Below are 22,271 nucleotides of genomic sequence, written 5' to 3'. Positions count from 1 at the left end.
GTGTGCCTCGGTCGTATGCAGTCCTGATTGTGGCGCTCACCTGCACGGCGCCAAACACGCATACGACCATGATTGGCACCAACGCAAAAGCTACTCTCATCGCTGAAGACAACACGTCTCCATTCGTCCCTCCATTCACGCCTGTCGCGACACCACTGGAGGCGGGCTGCACGATGTTGGGGCGTGAGCGGAAGACGGCCTAACGGTGTGCGGGACCGTAGCCCAGCTTCATGGAGACGGTTGCCAATGCTCCTCGCCGATACCCCAGGAGCAACAGTGTCCCTAATTTGGTGGGAAGTGGCGGTGCGGTCCTCTACGGCACTGTGTAGGATCCTACGGTCCATCGATGTACTGTGGAGACATCACGCCCCACGTGTTGAGCAATTCGGCGGTACGTCCACCCGGCCTCCCGCATGCCCACTATACGCCCTCGCTCAAAGTCCGTCAACTGCACATACGGTTCACGTCCACGCTGTCGCGGCATGCTACCAGTGTTAAAGACTGCGATGGAGCTCCGTATGCCACGGCAAACTGGCTGACACTGACGGCGGCGGTGCACAAATGCTGCGCAGCTAGCGCCATTCGACGGCCAACACCGCGGTTCCTGGTGTGTCCGCTGTGCCGTGCGTGTGATCATTGCTTGTACAGACCTCTCGCAGTGTCCGGAGCAAGTATGGTGGGTCTGACACACCGGTGTCAATGTGTTCTTTTTTCCATTTCCAGGAGTGTACTACTGATAAGACGCAATTCTTGCAAACGCAACAAAGGGCTATTGTTAAGTGATTGTGAAAAATTTTGGGTTGGAAGACTGACTACTGCATAGCAAACAATCACCGTTATTAAGCCTTGCTTTATACACTTTGCTTGTGAAGGCAAAACTTCATTGCCATTTGTAATCTCTAATGCATGAGAAGCTAATAATCTACGAGTGGAGAGAGTGAAGTGCGATGACACGTTGCTGCGACTACGTCTCCCGAAGAACTGCATCAAGTTGTCTTACCTGTAATTCTCTGAAAATTCTAAGATAGACAACAGCTTGGCACGCAAGAATAACACGTTTTAGGTGAATGGGGCACGTGTCCATGATTTCCACTCTGAATATACGTATGTTTAGGTGAGGCACATGTGGTGGGGATTGTAGACTAAGGCAAGTATGTGAAGCAATGAATTCATGAAGTACTCAAAAAGCCTTATAATGATCAAATGGATGCTACAAAATGAATTATACCTCATGGTCAAACACCGTACAGTAAATGTTCTGTGTTCAAATTGAAGCTTCACATCGTCACACTAAACACCTTCAAATTAGTATTACAAAATTGAATAAAGTGATTTTACAAGTGTGAGAAAGAGAGAGAGATTATAAGTCATTTATAACCACGGATGCATGAACTAAAACACTATACTAGATTCCACGTACTCGAAGTGACCAAACAATAATTCTAAATTCACTCAGAATACGAATGGTAATGCGACACAATGTAAGAATAGCGCAAAAGTAAGAAGCAAGTTTCGATCTCACCAAATCCTTCGAGGCAGCCTGTTGAATGCAGTCACCTCGAAACAAATGAGACAAGTGTCTATATTACATCCATTTGGCGTAGAAGCATGAACTTGAGTGAAGCTCTGCTCTCTGCTTGCCCTGACTCGCCAACACTGGTCAAAGATTCGCGAGTGACCAATTTATCCCATAGTATGATTCTCTAAGGAACGAGTGACTCGCGTTTGGCGCGCAGACGCACGTAATATGGAACCAGGAAGTGCAAGAGCAGCCGTATTCACCTTTTCTACACCTTTCCAGAGAGTAGACACAGTCCTTGAATCGCAATTCCAGATCTCGAAACCATTCATGTACGTTATTGCCTTTCATAATTTAAAACATTTTCCATCTGTAAATTTCACCAGGTATACGAAGAGATGAAAGTTACTGGGAACCAGACAGGGTGTATACGGTAAGTCGATAAATATTATAGCAAGTATAAGGACCGATGTGTGGTCCATCAAGATAGGGCAACCACTGAAAATCCACAATTGATTATTTATTGCAATCAAGTTACATTGCAGTACTGTTGTTTACCAGTTTCGACCGTTAGTGGGCATATTCTAAATAATTTCACTAACTGGTAGTCTACTGTGTTACTGAAAAGCTACGACCTATTTCCTTCTCCATCTTTGAAACGTTCCGAGCTTGTGCTCTGTGTCTAATGCCCTCGATGTCGACGACACATTAAACCCTAATCTTCCTTCCTTTTGCTCCATCACATATAATCTGTGACTATAATAAATAATCGGTTGTAATTTACAGCATTTTGTATTTCAAATCTAACAGTTTTCCCACCGCTGAAGTGGCTTTCGTAGATCACTGCATTGACCTGACAAACGACGACGTGTCTTTTTTACTGTGAAAACCACTGCACCACGAGGGGCAGAGGGTACATAGTGCACCAGTATCATTTTATTCTCTTCCTATTCCTTTCAAGATCATACTCGGGAAGAAATAATGTCAGTACCCCACTCTTTGCTTTCGCTAAGTTCAACGTTGTGGTCATTAGCCGTAATGTTTGTTTCTCGGGGTGGTATAAGTTTATTTAGTCGTTTTTGATCGTTGTCTCTCGGAATACCCATCATCTTTCTCGAAACATCTCCCACTGCTGTTTGTTGAGCATCTCTGTGACACTCACGCTCAGTAAATTGTGTGCGAATGATTTACACCATTTAAGACTGTGTCTTATTGCTATAAGACAAAGCTGCCGACATCACTTCAGGTCTTTTTACTCATCTGCTCATTTTCTTTGATGTCTATTCAGCTGTTTTCTTCGACTGCCCATCCACTTGTTCCAGGATTTCACGTACGCGAATGTCACATATATCAGGAACATCCCCCACCTCTCTCTACCCATCTCCTCCTCTGCTTCTCTCTGTTCATCTCATCCTCTCCCATGCCTCTGTCCATTGCCTCTTCCCCCTCTCTGTCTACTTCCTCCTCCTCCCCTCTCCGTCCATCGTCTCCACATCCCTTCTCTCTGTACATCTTCTCCTCCATAGTCCATATCCAACCCTACTCCCCCATCACGCTGTCCATCTGCTTCTTCCCCCTCTCCGTCCATCGATTCGTCTCTCTTCTCTCTGTGAATCTCCTCCTACATCCCTCCTCCTCCGCAGACTTTCTCGGAAATGTTTATTGGAAACTCTGGATTAATTCTATGCCCTGTTTCTTTCTTTTATTGAGGCATCAGTCTTCCGACTGGTTTGATGCTGCCCCTTCCACGAATTACTCGCCTGTGCCAACCTCTTCACCTCAGAGTAGCACTTGCAACCTACGTCCTCAGTTACTTGCTGGACGTATTCCAATCTCTGTCTTCCTCTACAGTTTTTACCTTCTACAGCTCCCTCTACCACAACGGAAGTTATTCCCTGCCGTCTTAATAGAAGTCTTACCATCCTGTCCCTTCTTCTTATCAGTGTCTTCAATATGTTCCTTTCCTCGCCGATTCTCTAGAGAATTTCCTCATTCCCTACCTTACCAGTCCACCTAAATTTCTACATTCTTCTGTAGCGTCACATCTCAAATGGTTCGAGTCTCTTCTGTTCCAGTTTTCGCACAGTCCATGTTTCACTCCATACAATACTGTGCTTCAGACATACAATCTCAGAAATTCTTGTGATGTCCTCCTTGCTCTGTTCGTCATGGGTTATTTTACTGACCACGTAGCAGAATTCCATTACTTCATTCACTTGGAAATCAGCAACCCTGACGTTAAAAGTATGTTCTGGCGACATTTCAACCCAGGGCGCAAAACATTTGTTTCATAACATATCTTGGCATGCCGAATTCGGTGGGTAAATCCAATGTGAAAAACAAAATTTTTCATCACTTTTGAATTTTAGAGTTTTCAAAAAATCAAAAATCTTTTAAACCCATACGTGGAGTTGTTGGTTATCATAGGACGTATTCTCAAAAATATTTTGAGCCAAAAATTTTAAATGTTGACGGAGGAATAGCATTCTTTCGTTCCGGTAATTTTGATTTTTTAAAAGAAATCCAAGTGTAGTGACTGCTTTAACAGTATACAGGGTGGTACAAGAAGGTACGGCCAAACTTTCAGGGAACATTCCTCACACACAAATAAAGAAAAGATGTTACGTGGACATGTGTCCGGAAACGCTTAATCTCCACATTAGAGCTCATTTTAGTTTCGTCAGTATGTACTGTACTTCCTCGATTCACCGCCAGTTGGCCCAATTGAAGAAAGGTAATATTGCAATTGTGCAATCACGTCATCAACACAGATTTTCTGTGAACGTTTGGGCTGGCATTGTTGGTGATGTCTTGATTGGGCCCCATGTTCTTCCACCTACACACATTCTTTCTTTTGCATTTCATTATTACTTCCGTAAATAGTCAATGAGGCAACATGATTGAAAGCCTTCGAATCAGCATTTCGAAGCGTTTTGGTATATCGAAATCCATAGCATTTCGATCATTTACATATACTTTCAGCAATCGTAGGTTCTATTGCACCAAAGGATCCCGACTGATTCATGGAACATTGACTGGCGTGCCCTTCCAACCAAAAATGAAATTCCGGTGAATCTCCACCTAACTGAGTTGCTGTAGCCACGCAAGCTTGACTAAACTTTGTTACGACATCAAAATCGACAATGTATCCTGTGATCAAACCAACAACGCTGCCAAAACTAACGTTTGTCCGGAAACCTCTAGTTGGCCATGAACCCTCTTAACTAGCCGCTAAATTAATTTTGTCATCTGAACTTCGCAGTATTATATCATTGTTGCCAATATTATCATAACTAATCTCACACACAGGATCCACTTGCGAAATGTCCTCACAATCATTACCAATAATCTCACTATCGGAATCCAAGTTTTTATTTTCCTCACGATCATTATGGATAAGTTCATTCTAAAAATTTAATTTTAAATCTTCACCTGAGTAACTTTCAGTAAGCTGACAATCACTATCCAGTTATTGTGACCTTTTATATGTATGTTATTATTATTACCCAATGTCATCAAAAATTACTTTCGTAGGTTTATCAACAGCAGTTTCTATAATTCGCACATGTTCTTGAAAAGTATCACAGGAGAAAGATAGCATATTCACAATCATCGCGAACTACTGAATGCTACAAAACCTTTTCCTGCATACATAAATGTCGAGCACAGATGCGTACTTACACTAAAAGGAGTGCTTCTTGTATTTTGTTTGAAACATTGTGATATGATTTGGAAGATTCATTTCCACTCAATTCGCAATAAGGACATTTTAGTGTGATTTTACGCGAAAACTTCCCGCACGTTGGATCGAACTCAAAATTCAATGTACTTTGGTTGCAATCATCTCACGTCGTTTTTCATAATAATGATGGTAACGGCGTGACGTCGGTCGTGAGTTTAGTTTGCCACGCGGAATAAAAATAGGTTCGCCGGCGGATGTGGTCGAGCGGTTCTAGGCGCTTCAGCCCGGAACCGCGCTGCTACTACGGTCGCAGGTTCGAATCCTGCCTCGGGCATGGACGCGTGTGATGTCCTTAGGTTAGCCAGGTTTAAGTAGTTTTCAGTCTAGGGGACTGATGACCTCAGATGTTAAATCCCATAGTGCTCAGAGCCATTTGAATCATTTGAAAAACGGGTTCTTTTCTGGCCGTCCGGCGTCGTGCTGTCATCTGTCGATGGACTGCTTCATCACGTTAAACTTGGTAGACCGCAGTGGTGCTGATTGCTAGTTATTATATACGTTTTGTGGTGTAAATAAAGTTATGCAAAGTATCTGGACTGTGGTCAAACGCTGGTCGCGTGCTTACCCTAAGAACCTCACACCCTGCTGCCACCCTTCGTGAACCAGAAACTTTTATAAATATTTACTTTCCAGTTCACAATTGGGTCCGCCGCGAACGTAAATCCGCATGTCTGGAAATTACCAAAGAAATCTAATTTACTTATCTGCGTTGATTTTGGACGTACGTGTAGATTAGGCGCAAATACATACACGTTTACGGATGTACGTACAGTTTATTCACAGATACAGACACATTCATGTAAATTAATGTTTCAGTTAACTTTTTGCACTGTTCGTGTCTATCTATTGATAGAAAACTAACTACACTTTAACTTTTCTGAAAAAATCAAAATGGCCACAATAAAAAATGCTGCTTTTCCGTCAGTTTCAAACATTTTTGGCTCAAACTTCCGTGATGACCAACAAGTCCACGTATGGATATGAAAAAATACTGATTTTTTTTAAAGCTCAAAAATCCAAAACTGTCAAAAAACTATTTAGAAAATCGGATTTACCCTCTAAATTCAGCATGCTAAAATATGATATGAAACAAATTTTCAACTCCCTGCGAATTTTTTGCAAGTGGGTTGAAATTTCCCCGGTACCTCCCTTTAATCTTCTCGCTGTTCTCATTTCCGCTACTACTCATTACTTTCGCCTTTCTTAGATTTACTCCGAATCCCTATTCCGTACTGCACTGTTATACATGTACTATATGTCTAAATAAATGTAGCCAGCCCTGCTTTGCCCAGCGAGACAGGGTTCAATTTGTCAGTACTCGTGCACGACAAGTTAATGCACTCTAGCAACCCAATTATTTTCAAAGGTCTCTCGGGTCCAGCCACTGAACTGGAAAACATTCACCGCTCTCACTACAACGCCTTAAACCGGCTTTTAGTCTCTCCCGTCGATAATCTCCTCAATAAACAAAGCAGGTTTTCGTTTTAAAGCTAAAAAGAAGAGCGAGTCACATATACCTCTGTTCACATCAAACCTCTATTGGAACAAAACGGAACTTTTAAGCTTCTAATAACCCTAGCCAAGGCCGCCTCTTACTGTATCTTAGACACGACCTCCTGCTAGCTAGTTGCTCCACACTCGGCTATCCGGCCTATTCCTACGAAGTACATACTCAACAGGGAGGCTCTTATTTGACAATTTGTTTTATTTTTTATAATTTTTCATGGGATTCCCTCAGTTTGGTTCCATTTCATGTAAAAAGAAGCTTTGTGCTTTGTCTCAATAGGATAAGGGGGAGGGGGGGGGGCGGTCTACCAATGGCCTTCAAAATCGGAAAATACATACGAGGTTTGGAACTTCCCAACTTCACAACCGATACAAAAGAGTTACATGTTTGCAACTGTTACTATCCTTCAAAATAGTCGCCAGCGTTGTGTAGAACCCGTTGCCAGCGATGTGGAAGGCGTAGTATACCGTTAGCAGAGCCTGTTCTGTTGATGGTGCGAATGGAGCGGTCTAAAGTTATGGTGAATTTCGTGTACGACTGTGATGGTGTTATCCCAACGCATTACGTTCCTCCACGGCAGACCGTCAATGCACAGTATTACTGTTCGTTTTTGGAGCATCACCTACGACCAGCTTTGCGAAAGAAGCGGCGACACCTTCTGCACAACCCACCCATCATTTTGCACGACAATGCGGAGGAGTATACAGCTCAATCTGTGGCTGCTCTGTTCGGTCGATGGGACTGGGAAGTGCTGTACAGTCCACCATACTCGCCGAACGTAAGTCCTTGTGACTTTGATTTGTTACCGAAGATGAAGGTGCCATTTCTTGGCATTCGCTTCAAAGCTGTTCCAGAGATTCGACAGGCAATACACCGCTCCATTCGCACCATCAACAGAACAGGCTCTGCTATCGCTATACTACGCCTTTCACATGGCTGGCAACGCTCTACACACCGCTGGTGACTACCATGAAGGACAGTAACAGGTCCAAACATGCAACTGTTTTGTGTCTGTTGTGAATAAATATTTGCCACTATTTAAGGTCCAACCCTCGTGAAACTAAACACCATCAACTTTTAACATATTACTTCTGCATTATAAATTCATTAGTTACCCAATGTAGCCAATTTCAGTCTCCCTATCTAAAAGCGTCCTCATGTCAGAGATCGCGTTGATTGTACCGTGACACGTCAGTTACCCAAGACGTGTAGAAAGAGGTCAGTGAGCCGAGCCGTTTCCCTTTCAAGAACAAGCGCTCTTCACCTCAGACGTCTTCTGATGTGCCTTGGCATGGGCTCACACAGAAAGAACAGGCTCCAGCTAGACAATTAAGAGTGAACACTTTATTATCACTAACATAAGTTGAGGCACTTCATGTTGACCACAAGAGCAACGGTTACGCCAGTCACTCTGGTAGCCGCCTTATAGCTTGAAAATCAGTGGCCAGCCTTAATCATAATTTGCCATAAAAGACTGCCACAATAAATTTCCATGCCCAGATGGACCACAGTTTTGACGGCTGTTCCAAACGCACAAACACAGAAAAAGTCTAAGACTGCTGGACACCAGTTCCTGGCGTTGGAGTCCTTGGAGGCCAAAGCCGCAGAGCGTTGCTCATGGTGGACTGCTGGCAGCTCACATAGAACACTGAAGATGCTGGTGTCCAGGAGGAGCATCAGCTTCAACTGGGTCCTGGAACAGCTGGCTGTATGGACACTTCAGAGAGGTGATACTTTGTAGGCTCAGCAAACTGGACTGCTCCATAGCGGTCAGGTGGCTCCCTAAATACCTGCCCGGCCAAAGGATATTCAGTTGTCACTCAGAGGGCAAATGATTCACAAAGGTAAGAAGATGGTGCCCGTGATTACAGCTCTGTTGATTGTGAAATTCGCGCCGCTGATGGCGAGGCTGGCACCTCTCGTGGCGAGTCTAGTGGAGCCTATTCCCGTGGAGGCTGCAGGAGGTTCCTTGGACAACTAACAGGCCTGTTGATGTTCTCGTCCGGAATGTTTCCATACGCACGGTGCGTGTGATGGCCAGTATTTCGATGGCCGGCACCGGTGCTGGCAACGGTGGCAGGTGTTTGGGGTGCTGGAGTGACCCGCCGGTCACAGGTGTGTGGAAGTACCAGGCGAATAGCTGCACCATAGCAGTCTCCCACTTTCGAAAATGGTAGCGTGGATAATATCTGTCTATACATGTGGCTATAATAAACAACTCCGGTTCTGGTAAACAGTCATCCATTGCTGTCTAGATGGTACATAAAAATTAAAAGGAAATAATGTCTTGATCATTAGTTCGTTTACTTGTAGACCTGCACAAATATTGAGTTCTCTGTCCTTAGCTTTAAAACAATTCTCATTGGACATAAAAACAAAACTTTATTGTAATTTAGATGTGTAGTCATTAATATGGACTGAATTTGGAATATCTCAAATGTGTACCAAGGCTGATTTATCATTCTTATTATGTTACCAGTAGAATCTTTATAGTATACTAAAACTGTCTCTCCTGTGTTCTGATTCCGTCTTGTTTACACTTTGGACGTGTGCGTACTGGAGCAATAATCGGATTCACGACCGGCTATTGACCAATAGTCGGTACCCTGATTGTAAATATTGTTTTATATCGAATCAATCCTTTGTTGTTCCTATGTAACTACATACCGTGGTACGACTTAAAATAATGTCTTCCATGAATTGTCAAAACAAATTTTAGTATAACATTTACTGTGTTGGGATGGCTGAATATATATATATATATATATATATATATATATATATATATATATATATATATATATATATTAAAAGGCTAGATTATAAAGAAAAATTCAGGCAGACGATATCCCAACATCCCTTATGTTTGCAAATAGCATGGTACTAATTTAGACACGTGACGATGAAAAAGATCTGAACGATAGCAGGTTAAGCGACTGAAATATGGCTTTCTCTTCTATTTTCAAATGTATTTGTGTATAACATTTACATAATAAATTCATAACTCACCTCTTCCCAGCTGCCTCATTTCGCTCAGAAGTTCTCTCTTTCTCAAGAATCTGATAATCAGTCCCATGCATTAACTCAGACTGTCGTTTCAACCTTGGTTGATTAAAAACTGCGTATCTCCTTCAGTAGTAACGATATTTAAAGCATGAGCATGTACGGTGTCATATGCCATAAAGATTTTGAATAAAACGTTTAGTTATGAACATATGTCAACGTTCCAGCATGTTTTTGTAGTTGCCTTCATAGTTGATATGAAACTCCTAATTTTGGTTTCTCAGCTAGTGTCTGAATTAGCGTATTTTCCCACTTAGTAACACTTCCCGCACAGCTAGTGTGGCACTTTGACTCCTAGTTATTTAAACGTCCGTGAACTGCAAAAGAGAACCTTTATGTTTGACAGATGGTAGTTTGCTTTCTTTTATTTCATGGAAATTACATATGTACTTTACCTTTTATTTTACATTGTGTGTATGCTTCGGATGCCTACCGAAACTGTGCTTGCTTTGGTACTACCGGGAGCGGGCTACGATATGGAGCTGCGCGAGGGTTCGATCAAATCCTACGAAATCTTTCGATTAATCTCCTGTTCTATTGACAATTTCGGCTTCCCGGATATGGGATAAAACTATGGTAGACAGTTTGGTGTGGGAAGACATCGAGGTGGCAAGTACATCCTTTTACAAAACCTGGGCTTTCCTCAAAAACCTTATAATAATTATTAAATAAATTCGCTAACTGATCTTCTAATCCTACGGAGCTGATCATTCCAACATCTTATCTTTTCCTTTTTTTCTAGTCCCTTGGAACACCTTCCGTTACTGTAAATAATAAATTTCATGCATGCCCCTCTGCAGTATCGCTCATGCTTACTCTCCATTCTCAACAGGTGTAGTTAAACTTCGGCACCATCTAACTTAATTATAAACTTTCCAGCAGAGAAGTGGATTCTTCCGTCCTTCTCGCATATATTTTCCTGTCCTACGCAACAATCGATAGTCACTTAATTAATCACTAAGGAACTGAATTTGTAACGTCACCCTTCCTAATCAGCCTACTGTATCGCGACGTAATTGACCGTTATCGCGTATGCCTACTGAAATTTTATAGTGAGTAAGACTATCGTTACCGAAGCAAAATAGCACCGGTTAGTTGGAGGAAAGTGTACAACAGACTATTCTTAAGGAAGAATTTATTCTAAACTTTAGCTAAATACTGATGATAATTTTGGAATTGGTGGAATATAGTGAAATCGCCCACAAACGACACCGGGGGGGGGGGGGGGGGGAGGGGAAGGGAGGAAGGATACCACGTAACATTTAATACAAAAAATACTGATAATACAAAAAATAATACTAGTTAGCTAAAAAGGAGATAACTGAACGGTCGCCAAACCACTAGGGCATTGAGTCTCCAGAATCTTAAGAAAGGTCATGGCAAAGCAATTTAAGCAAATGAGCACAACAGATCACGAGAAAATAAATGAATCAGAAAGCACTGAGCTTACAGTTACTTATTCAGAAATACTAAATTTTGATAGTAAATTTAAGTGGAGTTTCTGGTTAAATGAATGTAACTAAAATTTTGTTATGTAAAGAAAATACTTTCAGTAACTTCAGTGCAACGCAATGCAAAATTTAGAAAAGGAAAGCAATTTACTTCTGACCATTGAAAGATTGAATTGAATTCCCTTTAAGCAAATGAGCAACTAATTTTACTTTTAATATAACAACAGTAAAATACATACCAAGCCAGCAGAAGTCACTCGCTAAGCTAAATACAGAATAATTCAAATTTCGCACTCTTAATTTGTGCTATATCTTTAGTTATTACTTTTTCCAGTGTAATTTTAAGCCACTTCAAGTGAATGAAGTTAATGCTCAAAATAGGAAATTAGTTAAGCTTCTGTTATGCAATACGAGAATGAATAGTTACTGAGGCAGAAAATTTAGACTGAAACTGGTCACTGTGGCCGAGTGGTTATAGGCGCTTCAGTCTGGAACCGCGCTGCTGCTACGGTCGCAGGTTCGAATCCTGACTCGGGCATGGTCGCGTGTGATGTCCTTAGGTTAGTTAGGTTTAAGTAGTTGTAAGTCTAGGGGACTGATGACCTCAGATGTTAAGTCCCATGTTTGGATCCATTTGAACCATTTTGAAACTGCACATTACAAACAAACGAAACTGGCAGTTAATAGTTATTCAATTTTCATATATTTACCACACTCGGCGATTGCATGGAAAGGAAATGGACAGTGCTTGGTTAAAATGTCTGAGGGCAGTGACAACACAGGGGTCTTACAAGTTATAACTATTGCTGGTTATTACTCGAGTTAGTCATATTTTTTGTAGGATATGGAACTGGGTATAGCCTCTACAGTACTGTATCTGTCAGTTAACAGTCTTACGATGTTGTAGCTGTGCGGACGACGAAGAATGTAGCCAACGACAGCGCCGAGCTGCCGCTGTTGCTTCTGCTGCTGTTTGAGAGCCCCCAGTCGTCTTCAGAGACACGGATAATTATGAGGCAGGCAACAGTTAGAATTGCACCTTTCTCCACCTGTCCACTCCTGCAGTGCTCTCAATACGTACTCGCGGGTTAACGAATCAGGCGCGTCTACACTGGCGCGAGCATCCTACAAACACTGCCACACTCTCTCATTACACAAGCTGCTCGGCTTCCTCTCTGCTCACAACGCGACAGTGGCTTTTCATAAGCAAAGATAACAACGACACAGCTATTGCCATTTCGTCGTTGCTATCGATACATTTAAATAAAGCTCCCTTGGCTATGACCTAGCAATTTACAATATTTTCGTTATAATTACAATAAATTATATACAGTCAGAAATAAATACGCTCTTACATCGATTACGTATTAAATATAGTTTTTGTAATAAAGCTTACAGATTCAGAATCAGAAGTACAGTACAAATTAACAGTGGACATGAAACGGGAAAATTTGGATGGTGCAGAAGATATTTTATCTGGTTTTTTTTTTTTTGGTATTACAAATTGAATCACTTTAGTGTAAGCAACGTTTGTATCTTTGCTATCTACGACAGCTCCAACTGTTCTACAATTGCTTACAGGTAAAGTAGGCAACTCCTTTCTTTGAGACAACATTTCAAAAAGGCTGCAGGAGATCGCATTTACCGAAGCACCAGTGTGCAAAACAACAGTAACGTGAAGTCCTTCAGTATTTACTTTTACCTCTGAGATCGGTACCGTTGGCTAATCCCCATTACATTTATCTGTATGAACACAGAGTTCCTCTTTTAGTTCTACATCTGCCTGGGAGCTTAATTAAAAAGAAAAGCTACGAATATTAATGAATAAATGCAATAATTTTAGTAGCTGTGTGACCGGTTACGAAGTATCGTAACCGGTTGGCCCTGTCTAGTATTAGCAAGCAATCTGATTGCATAAAATTAAAATAAAGAATGACGAGGAATTTCCATTAACGCAATTGATTAATTAAGTACACTGCAGCTATAAAAGCTACGAAACAACAAAGCACAAGTGTAATTATTCTGTGTGTGGTAGTGTGACTCAACGTACATGTATCTGGCTCAGTTCTTTCTCAATACGACAAAATATTTTAAACACCATTTACAATGAACTAATTGAAAAACCAGTAATACAATAATTGCACCTAGAAACCAGAATTACAAGTCTAACAAATGAACAGGAGCCAGATGCTTTGTTGACTGTACCTGTGAGCAAGAGGGATTGTCATTAAAGAAAACTGTAATACCTTTTTACCTCATTATATATTGACGAAAATTTTCCATTACACCAGCATCATAAATCAAAAGCCCATCTCCTTTCTCAAATACACTCTGACAATTGCAACTTTTTTCCATCTATACATTACACCAGCCGAACAGCATCTACTCTCTCGCCCAACAGAACAACAACTGCCTTCGACATCCTCTAAACTACAACTGCTCTCGACATCCTCTGAACTACTACTACTGCCCAGTGGAGGAGGTGAAATAATAATCTTTGGCGCAATTTCTGGCGCTGTGACTCAGTGTAGCCACCTTTCACATCATCATTGTATCTGAAGAAATTCACCTCCTGCATATAGCCCCTGAAAGACTCTTCGACCACTCCTCTGAGGGGCGGTACGATAGAGCTTAGTTTACCGGTGAGGCCATGGTTGAGGAGAACGTTCTTCAGTTACTTGCGTAATAAAGAGTCGCTGCTCTCGCCAGTCCTGAGGTGTTTGTTATTGTTGCCGAACCGTGTGGTTAGTCTGATGCCACTGTTGGTTCTCATTTTGCCTCACATGGTTACAATACATAGGAATAAGTCTCCGGTCTATGTTGTTCGTTCCTGTTATGCCTAAACAAGAATCATTGCCGTTCTGATTATAGTGACCATGATTTGCATTATTGCTATATTTTAGATTACGTGTTTGATTCATACTGTTAGCCATATGATCTGCCGTTGGGTGTGCTTGTATGGATGGTCATTGTATTGGTTTGGGTTTGGCATACACTCGTTTCCTTGCCTCTGACTGAACACCATGTCCTTTTTGATTAAATCCATGGAATCAAAAATCGACATAAACTCTTCCACGTTATCCTCCTTCGCATAAATCAGCTTATTAACTATTTACAATTATAACTTTGCCATCATTATGGGTAATATGTCTTTGTGTGAAATGCGTTCATCCCAGTAGCGGAGCCGGCTGGAATGGCCGTGCGTTTCTAGGGGCTACAGTCTGGAACCGCGAGACCACTACGGTCGCAGGTTCGAATCCTGCCTCGGGCATGGATGTGTGTGATGTTCTTAGGTTAGTTAGGTTTAAGTAGTTCTAAGTTCTAGGGGACTGATGACCTCAGAAGTTGAGTCCCATAGCGCTCATAGCCATTTGAACCATTTGAACCCAGTAAGGGCTTTGTTCTCATACTTCTCAAGGCATCTCCACAAATTACCATTCTTATACCCAAACACTTCAGAATGAAAAACTTGTTTTTTCAACAGTTTCTGTATCCCATGTGACCAGTAATTTGCGAGGTTTGCATGTTCACATTCCTCATACGTCTGTCACTGATCCATGATATCTGTAGCAAAGAGAGCTGAATCCTGTTGAAAATATTGTGCAACATAGCTGATCTTTTGCGTCTCTGTCAACGGTCGGAGTAAAGCTCCACGAAATCCTCTAGTAAATACAACAGGATTAACAGTCTTCTTTCCTGCTGAGAAAGGCTGAAATTGTCACTGCTTTAACAGCTCCTCTTCCATCAGCACTGTCGTATCTAAATTAGTAGGTGAAAGCACGCCGCCGGCAGCGTCAGACCTGTTAGCACAGAACATCTGATACGCCTGCGCGTTGATTCGATTTGGTACGGATCTCGAGGCCTGTGATACGTGCTCGCCACGCACCTCTGGTTTTGATTCTGTATTGTCTCTCGGACCCTACTATTCTTCTAGAAATCTTGTCAAGTGACTAATTTATTTGTTTCTTCCACTGAAGGAAGTCAGGGACAATTTTCTCTTTAGCTTCCTGTAACATAGTCTTACATTCTTTAGCGGAAGGCAAGTTCTCGGCCTATGTATTATAAACAGCTCCCTGTATTCTTTGATGAACGTAAGAGGAAACTTGACCTTCTTCCACTCGAGTCCACTCTTCGAGTTTATTCGAAAAATACTTCCTGTGTTCTTTATATTTCTCGGCAATGAGTTCCTTATATGCCAGTGGCATACTATTAATAGTCTTATTTAACTGATCTACTGCAGATTTCACGGTATCCTGACGCTCGCTCATGTCCTTAATCCGCAGTGAAACTCTTGTCAATTCATTCGGAAATTTTTCCTGCGCTTACCACAGTTGCGTTATTTCATTCGACCTTTGTTGTCTTGTTGCTATATCTGAAATACCCGCAGTAATTGACTCTAAATCTTGCTTAATTACAGCTTTCTCTGCCTCGGTGTTCATTTCAGATTGCTTAGTTCGTATATTAGCTACATTTGCAGAAACATCTGTAACAGATGTGGCTAAAATTCTTAACTGCCTTAATAGAGCCGTTAGTGCCTGCGGCGAAGCTATTGCCTCTGCACACAATCTTCAGAAATGGACGCAATATTTGCTCCCCTTAGCGCTACAATCTTCTGTATTGTGAAGGGGTCCTGACCATAACCAAAATTCACTATTGGATGTTAACGCTCCCTCCTGTGATCACACTAACTTAGCAATACATACAGTAGTTTATGCACTATAAATATAAGACATTGCAATGCACCGTATCACATTTCTATATTAACTGCTGTGAAACAAACAGCGTTCTACTTTTTTCTATGAGGAGACCTCATTCATACGACTGGTACAGGTGAACCACAGTAGAAGAACACTTAACTGTGTTTGCCTGAATGAAATATTGTTGTCTCATGAAATTCATCTCTGATGGACCAGTCAACTCAGCTCTCGCGATGACACACAGCTCCGCAGCAAAACATGCAACCAAGTTACACAACAGAGATTAAACACTGTATACATATAATATTACTCACGAAATTCCCCCAAAATTAGAGTTCTTTATACGGTTGACACGTTTAATGATTGTACAGGGTGATTCAAAAAGAATACCACAACTTTAGGAATTTAAAACTCTGCAACGACAAAAGGCAGAGCTATAAAGTTTCATTTAGTTGTACATTTGTTCGAATGAGGCGCTGTTGACTAGGCGTCAGCGTCAGTTAATGCTAAGTTGGCGACCGCTCAACAGAAAGCTTTTTGTCTTATTGAATACGGCAGAAGTGAATCGACGACAGTTGTTCAGCGTGCATTTCGAACGAAGTATCGTGTTAAACCTCCTGATAGGTGGTGTATTAAACGTCGGTATAAACAGTTTACAGAGAATGGGTGTTTGTACAAAGGGAAAAGTTCTGGACGGCCGACAACGAGTGATGAAAATGTAGCACGCATCCAGCAAGCATTTGTTCGCAGCCCAGGAAAATCGACTCGCAGAGCTAGCAGAGAGCTGCAAATTCCACAATCAACTGTATGGAGAGTCCTACGAAAAAGGTTAGTTATGAAACCTGAACGTCAACTACCCGAGGCGATGGATCGGCCGCCAGGCAGCCCGTGACAGAGCACTTCATCACTGGCCTCCAAGAAGCCCTGATCTTACCCCCTGCGATTTTTTCTTATGGGGGTATGTTAAGGATATCGTGTTTCGGCCACCTCTCCCAGCCACCATTGATGATTTGAAACGAGAAATAACAGCAGCTATCCAAACTGTTACGCCTGATATGCTACAGAGAGTGTGGAACGAGTTGGAGTATCGGGTTGATATTGCTCCAGTGTCTGGAGGGGGCCATATTGAACACCTCTGAACTTGTTTTTGAGTGGAAAAAAACCTTTTTAAATACTCTTTTTAATGATGTATAACAGAAGGTTATATTATGTTTCTTTCATTAAATACACATTTTTAAAGTTGTGGTATTCTTTTTGAATCACCCTGTATATTTATTTACAACTCATAAATTAATAAAGTTTAAAATATATCTGCTATATGAAAAGTGTAATACTAAAACTTCCGTGTAGCCTTGTGAATACCTAAGTATCCTTCATCAGGACAGAGTTTACCCAGCAAGCTTTGAAAGTTTTCTACATTACTTGAATTTCCACAGTCGCCGTAATCTGAAAGAGAATTGTGCTGGAACGTTGAGCTCTTTTCTGCTCCGCGCCACTGATGCTGCTAGACTCCGATCGTTATCTGAAACGCTCTGTATTTACGCAACTTCGCTGTCGACAGACGAGAGTAGGGCAGTAGACACTCCGTTGATTCTTAAAAGCTACCGTCAGATTGGGAGAAGTTACTGGCACAATTAAAACAGTTCCGATGAAAGGAGACCTATTACGATGGAACTGGACCGTGCGCAGGCTCTAACGGACACTCATTCACCAAAGGAGACGACTGTCTATGAGCGTACATGTGAGTACTTACACATTCCTGAAAAGTTCGTTGCGAATTAAAAATAGCTCACTTTTTCGCAAACTTTTATGTATTTAATATTTTTGTAGCCTTTACTAACATTTAATTACATTTAAGATGAGTTTTAATGCGTTAGCACTGAAATAAACTTCAATGTTTACAAAGTATCACAATCGCAACTCTTCAACAAATTTCCGCATACACCTCAACGTCTATTCTCGCCATCAGATGAAGACAAAAGTTACAATCTCAGTTACACCTCTCATTGTCGTTCCAGTAACATCAGAATACTCCACATTGCAGAGAGGATCTTTCTCGCAGTTAATAAAGTTTCTCTGACCGTTACACTAATATCGTGACCTTTGTCCATGCGCTCTACGCTTGATTCACTTGTCGGCCGGCCGGTGTGACCGAGCTGTTCTAGGCGCTTCAGTCTGGAACCCCGCGACTGCAACGGTCGCAGATTCGAATCCTGCCCCGGTCATGGATGTTTGTGATGATCATAGGTTAGTTAGGTTTAAGTAGTTAAGTTCTAGGGGACTGATGACCTCAGATGTTGAGCCCCATATTTACCAGAGCCATTTGAACCATTTGAATCTCCATGTCTTACAGGAAATATTTAATGACTGTGTGGACGATGCGGCCTATTCTACACCTTATTTTAGATCTTTATGACTATGCTATGCTGTTTATATGTTTGGACGATGCCATTATGGCCTGATCACTTTAGGACATGGCGTAAAAAAGATCTGAGGATGGTTATTACGGACTGAAACCGGTCATCATCTAAAGAATTCATATTGTGATCAAAGGCTGAAATAAAAAACATATAATATTTAATAACATTGAGACAATAATATTTCATGACAGGTCCACTTCTCATTGTCAACATACAAATATATTATTACAGTTAACCGTGTACACATTACATAACTACGCTGCCGGCAAAAATTTGTATCTGTGAAAAGACGACGTCGATTTTGATCCGATAAGAGCATATGCTACCTGGGAGATAGGAGATGTACTGAGAATGGTTGTGACATCGCGCGCAAGCAGATAACGTAGTGGCGCAGCTACCAGAGCGCCATCTGTCTACCCTTTAGAAGGAAATGTTCTCAACCATAAGTCTCAGTGTGGTGCAAACGTGTGAAGCAAGAAGACAACTATGCCATGCTTCCTACAGCCGAATCAGCGACTTTGATAGGTGTCAAATTATGGCCTTCTGAGTGGTGGGATGATGCCTTCGGAGAAGTGCCGCACAAGTTGGACGCGCTGCGTCAATTATGTAATCATGTTAGTATCAGTGGTCACCTCAACATTCTCACACCAGTAGACGGGTGTTGGACGTCCATAGCACAGACACCCGCCAGGATCGTCGTATTGTAAGGGCAGCAGTGGCAGATCCTACATGTACTACAACACATATAAGGGGCCTTGTAAGCCCAGACGTGTGAACATATACTGTTGCGAACCGAATATTAGCACCGGGACTAGGAGCACTCACACCTCTAGCCGGTCTCCCACTCTCACCACAGTATCTACTCTCATAGATCGACTGGTGCCATGAGAGGAGATGGGGTGGTGCGCCGTGGCTTCCAGCGATGAAAGCAGATTCTGCCGGCACACAAGTGATGGTCACTTGCGCTATCTCGTAGAGTATATTCGTGAAAGACACACTAACCCCACCCCAAGCCTTATGGTCTGGGGTGCGATAAGCTACAACTCCATTTCACGCTTGTTGTTTATGGAGGGGACACTAACCGGCCCTCGGTACGTGCATAATGTACACTCCTGGAAATTGAAATAAGAACACCGTGAATTCATTGTACCAGGAAGGGGAAACTTTATTGACACATTCCTGGGGTCAGATACATCACATGATCACACTGACAGAACCACAGGCACATAGACACAGGCAACAGAGCATGCACAATGTCGGCACTAGTACAGTGTATATCCACCTTTCGCAACAATGCAGGCTGCTATTTTCCCATGGAGACGATCGTAGAGATGCTGGATGTAGTCCTGTGGAACGGCTTGCCATGCCATTTCCACCTGGCGCCTCAGTTGGACCAGCGTTCGTGCTGGACGTGCAGATCGCGTGAGACGACGCTTCATCCAGTCCCAAACATGCTCAATGGGGGACAGATCCGGAGATCTTGCTGGCCAGGGTAGTTGACTTACACCTTCTAGAGCACGTTGGGTGGCACGGGATACATGCGGACGTGCATTGTCCTGTTGGAACAGCAAGTTCGCTTGCCGGTTTAGGAATGATGCCAGGTGTTGGCCCTGTGTGCCTCGGTCGTATGCAGTCCTGATTGTGGCGCTCACCTGCACGGCACCAAACACGCATACGACCATCATTGGCACCAAGGCAGAAGCGACTCTCATCGCTGAAGACGACACGTCTCCATTCGTCCCTCCATTCACGCCTGTCGCGACACCACTGGAGGCGGGCTGCACGATGTTGGGGCGTGAGCGGAAGACGGCCTAACGGTGTGCGGGACCGTAGCCCAGCTTCATGGAGACGGTTGCGAATGGTCCTCGCCGATACTCCAGGAGCAACAGTGTCCCTAATTTGCTGGGAAGTGGCAGTGCGGTCCCCTACGGCACTGCGTAGGATCCTACGGTCTTGGCGTGCATCTGTGCGTGGCTGCGGTCCGGTCCCAGGTCGACGGGCACGTGCACCTTCCGCCGACCACTGGCGACAACATCGATGTACTGTGGAGACCTCACGCCCCACGTGTTGAGCAATTCGGCGGTTCGTCCACCCGGCCTCCCGCATGCCCACTATACGCCCTCGCTCAAAGTCCGTCAGCTGCACATACGGTTCACGTCCACGCTGTCGCGGCATGCTTCCAGTGTTAAAGACTGCGATGGAGCTCCGTATGCCACGGCAAACTGGCTGACACTGACGGCGGCGGTGCACAAATGCTGCGCAGCTAGCGCCATTCGACGGCCAACACCGCTGTTCCTGGTGTGTCCGCTGTGCCGTGCGTGTGATCATTGCTTGTACAGCCCTCCCGCAGTGTCCGGAGCAAGTATGGTGGGTCTGACACACCGGTGTCAATGTGTTCTTTTTTCCATTTTTAGGAGTGTAGTTAAACCGATTCTTTTGTCGTTCTTGCAACAGGGAGGTGATATGTTGTTCCAACACGATAATGCTCGCCTACACACTGCCCACGAAACTCAACACGCTCTGCAAGATGTAGAACAATTTGCTTGCCCAGCATGATCTCCGGACCTGTCTTCAATCGAGCACGTGTGGGTTACGATGAGACGAGAAATGGCTCGTGTGACTCGTCAACGAACAACTCTTACAAAATTGCGTGAACAGATCGAGTAGGCTCGGAATAACGTATCCCAGGACAGTATCTGCCATCCGCACGATAGAATGGGTGTCAGAGGCAGTGACTGCGATACGGTCCGAGGAGGCCATACCACCTACTAATATGGGTGTTTCAGCATGGGTCGATACCCGATACCTCAGAAGCGCTTGTGCTATTGATCTGTGAATGTAATCATTTCATGTACTGCACATGCACTGTTGCAACAAATAATCTTGAGCTACTGTAAAAGGGTGTACTAATTTTTTCCGACAGTGTAATTTTAAAAATATATAGAATTTTATCATTTTAAAACTCAGTAACTGAAGAATTAAAAATCCCCAAATAGTTCTAATGTATCACACAGCTATTAAATATGTAGAGCTCCTTATATTTACAAACGCTGCACAAAACACTACCACTTGTCGCAGAACAACAAACACTGTAGAAAATAGCGGTCTCTAGTGCGCGTTCGGTCATGCGATTCTAAAATTGAAACGCTGGCCTGGAAACGTTTGTTGTTGGTTCCGTTTGTTGCGTGTGCAAAATGACAACAAATCGGAAGAATGTGTTAGTGTCAATGAATATAGAGATGCAGCGCATAGCACGGATCAAGAAGAATTCTTTAAAAGGATTGCTGCTGAATTTTGTGTTGGAGTTTCAACGGTGACAGACTGGTAACGTAAGATTAGCCGTTTTTGAGTCCACTGACGCTGTTTACACATCTGTTAAGGAGCTAGTGGAAATTTCGACTTTTAGGAATTCATTAAATTGTTTGCATACATGCTAGGAGGCTCAGACATCGGTGTTAATAACATAAATGACTGGATACGACATGACAACCGCGGTATGGTTTCTGATGCTGACATTGTAGTCTTTTGTTCGTCTGCAGACGATGCCGATAGTGATGAAGAGCTATCTAACAAATTTCGCGCTCAATCTGAAGACACTATGACACAGAGGCAACAACACAGCTTACAAAATAATGGTTTACTTGGAAAGCCACACGGAAACAACGTAGGTTGAACTACTGCAGGCGAAGTGCGTACACGACCATGCTACACATAAATGACTTACGAAACTGGCTCAAAAGAAATTTAATGATTACTATATGAGTGCCCGAGTAGATATTTCTTCCAATGTTTTACAAGTCCATCTCCTCCTTAACCCCTTTCTCTGTCCATCCGCTCCTCCTGCTCTCTGTCATCTACCCCTTCCCGCTCTG

The 22,271-nt window shown here is 42.8% G+C and overlaps 1 protein-coding gene across 2 annotated transcripts in view; it reads left to right on the top strand.

Annotated features, from left to right (window-relative positions):
• The window catches only part of LOC126281503 (synaptotagmin-10-like), an 865,953-nt gene that overhangs the window by 716,449 nt on the left and 127,233 nt on the right, over window positions 1-22,271 (top strand). The window lies entirely within an intron of this gene.

Source organism: Schistocerca gregaria, chromosome 7 (genome assembly GCF_023897955.1).
Source record: "Schistocerca gregaria isolate iqSchGreg1 chromosome 7, iqSchGreg1.2, whole genome shotgun sequence".
Taxonomy (NCBI): Eukaryota; Metazoa; Arthropoda; class Insecta; order Orthoptera; family Acrididae; genus Schistocerca; species Schistocerca gregaria.
Note: the sequence above shows the minus strand (reverse complement) of the source record. Positions and strands in the feature narration are given on the sequence as shown.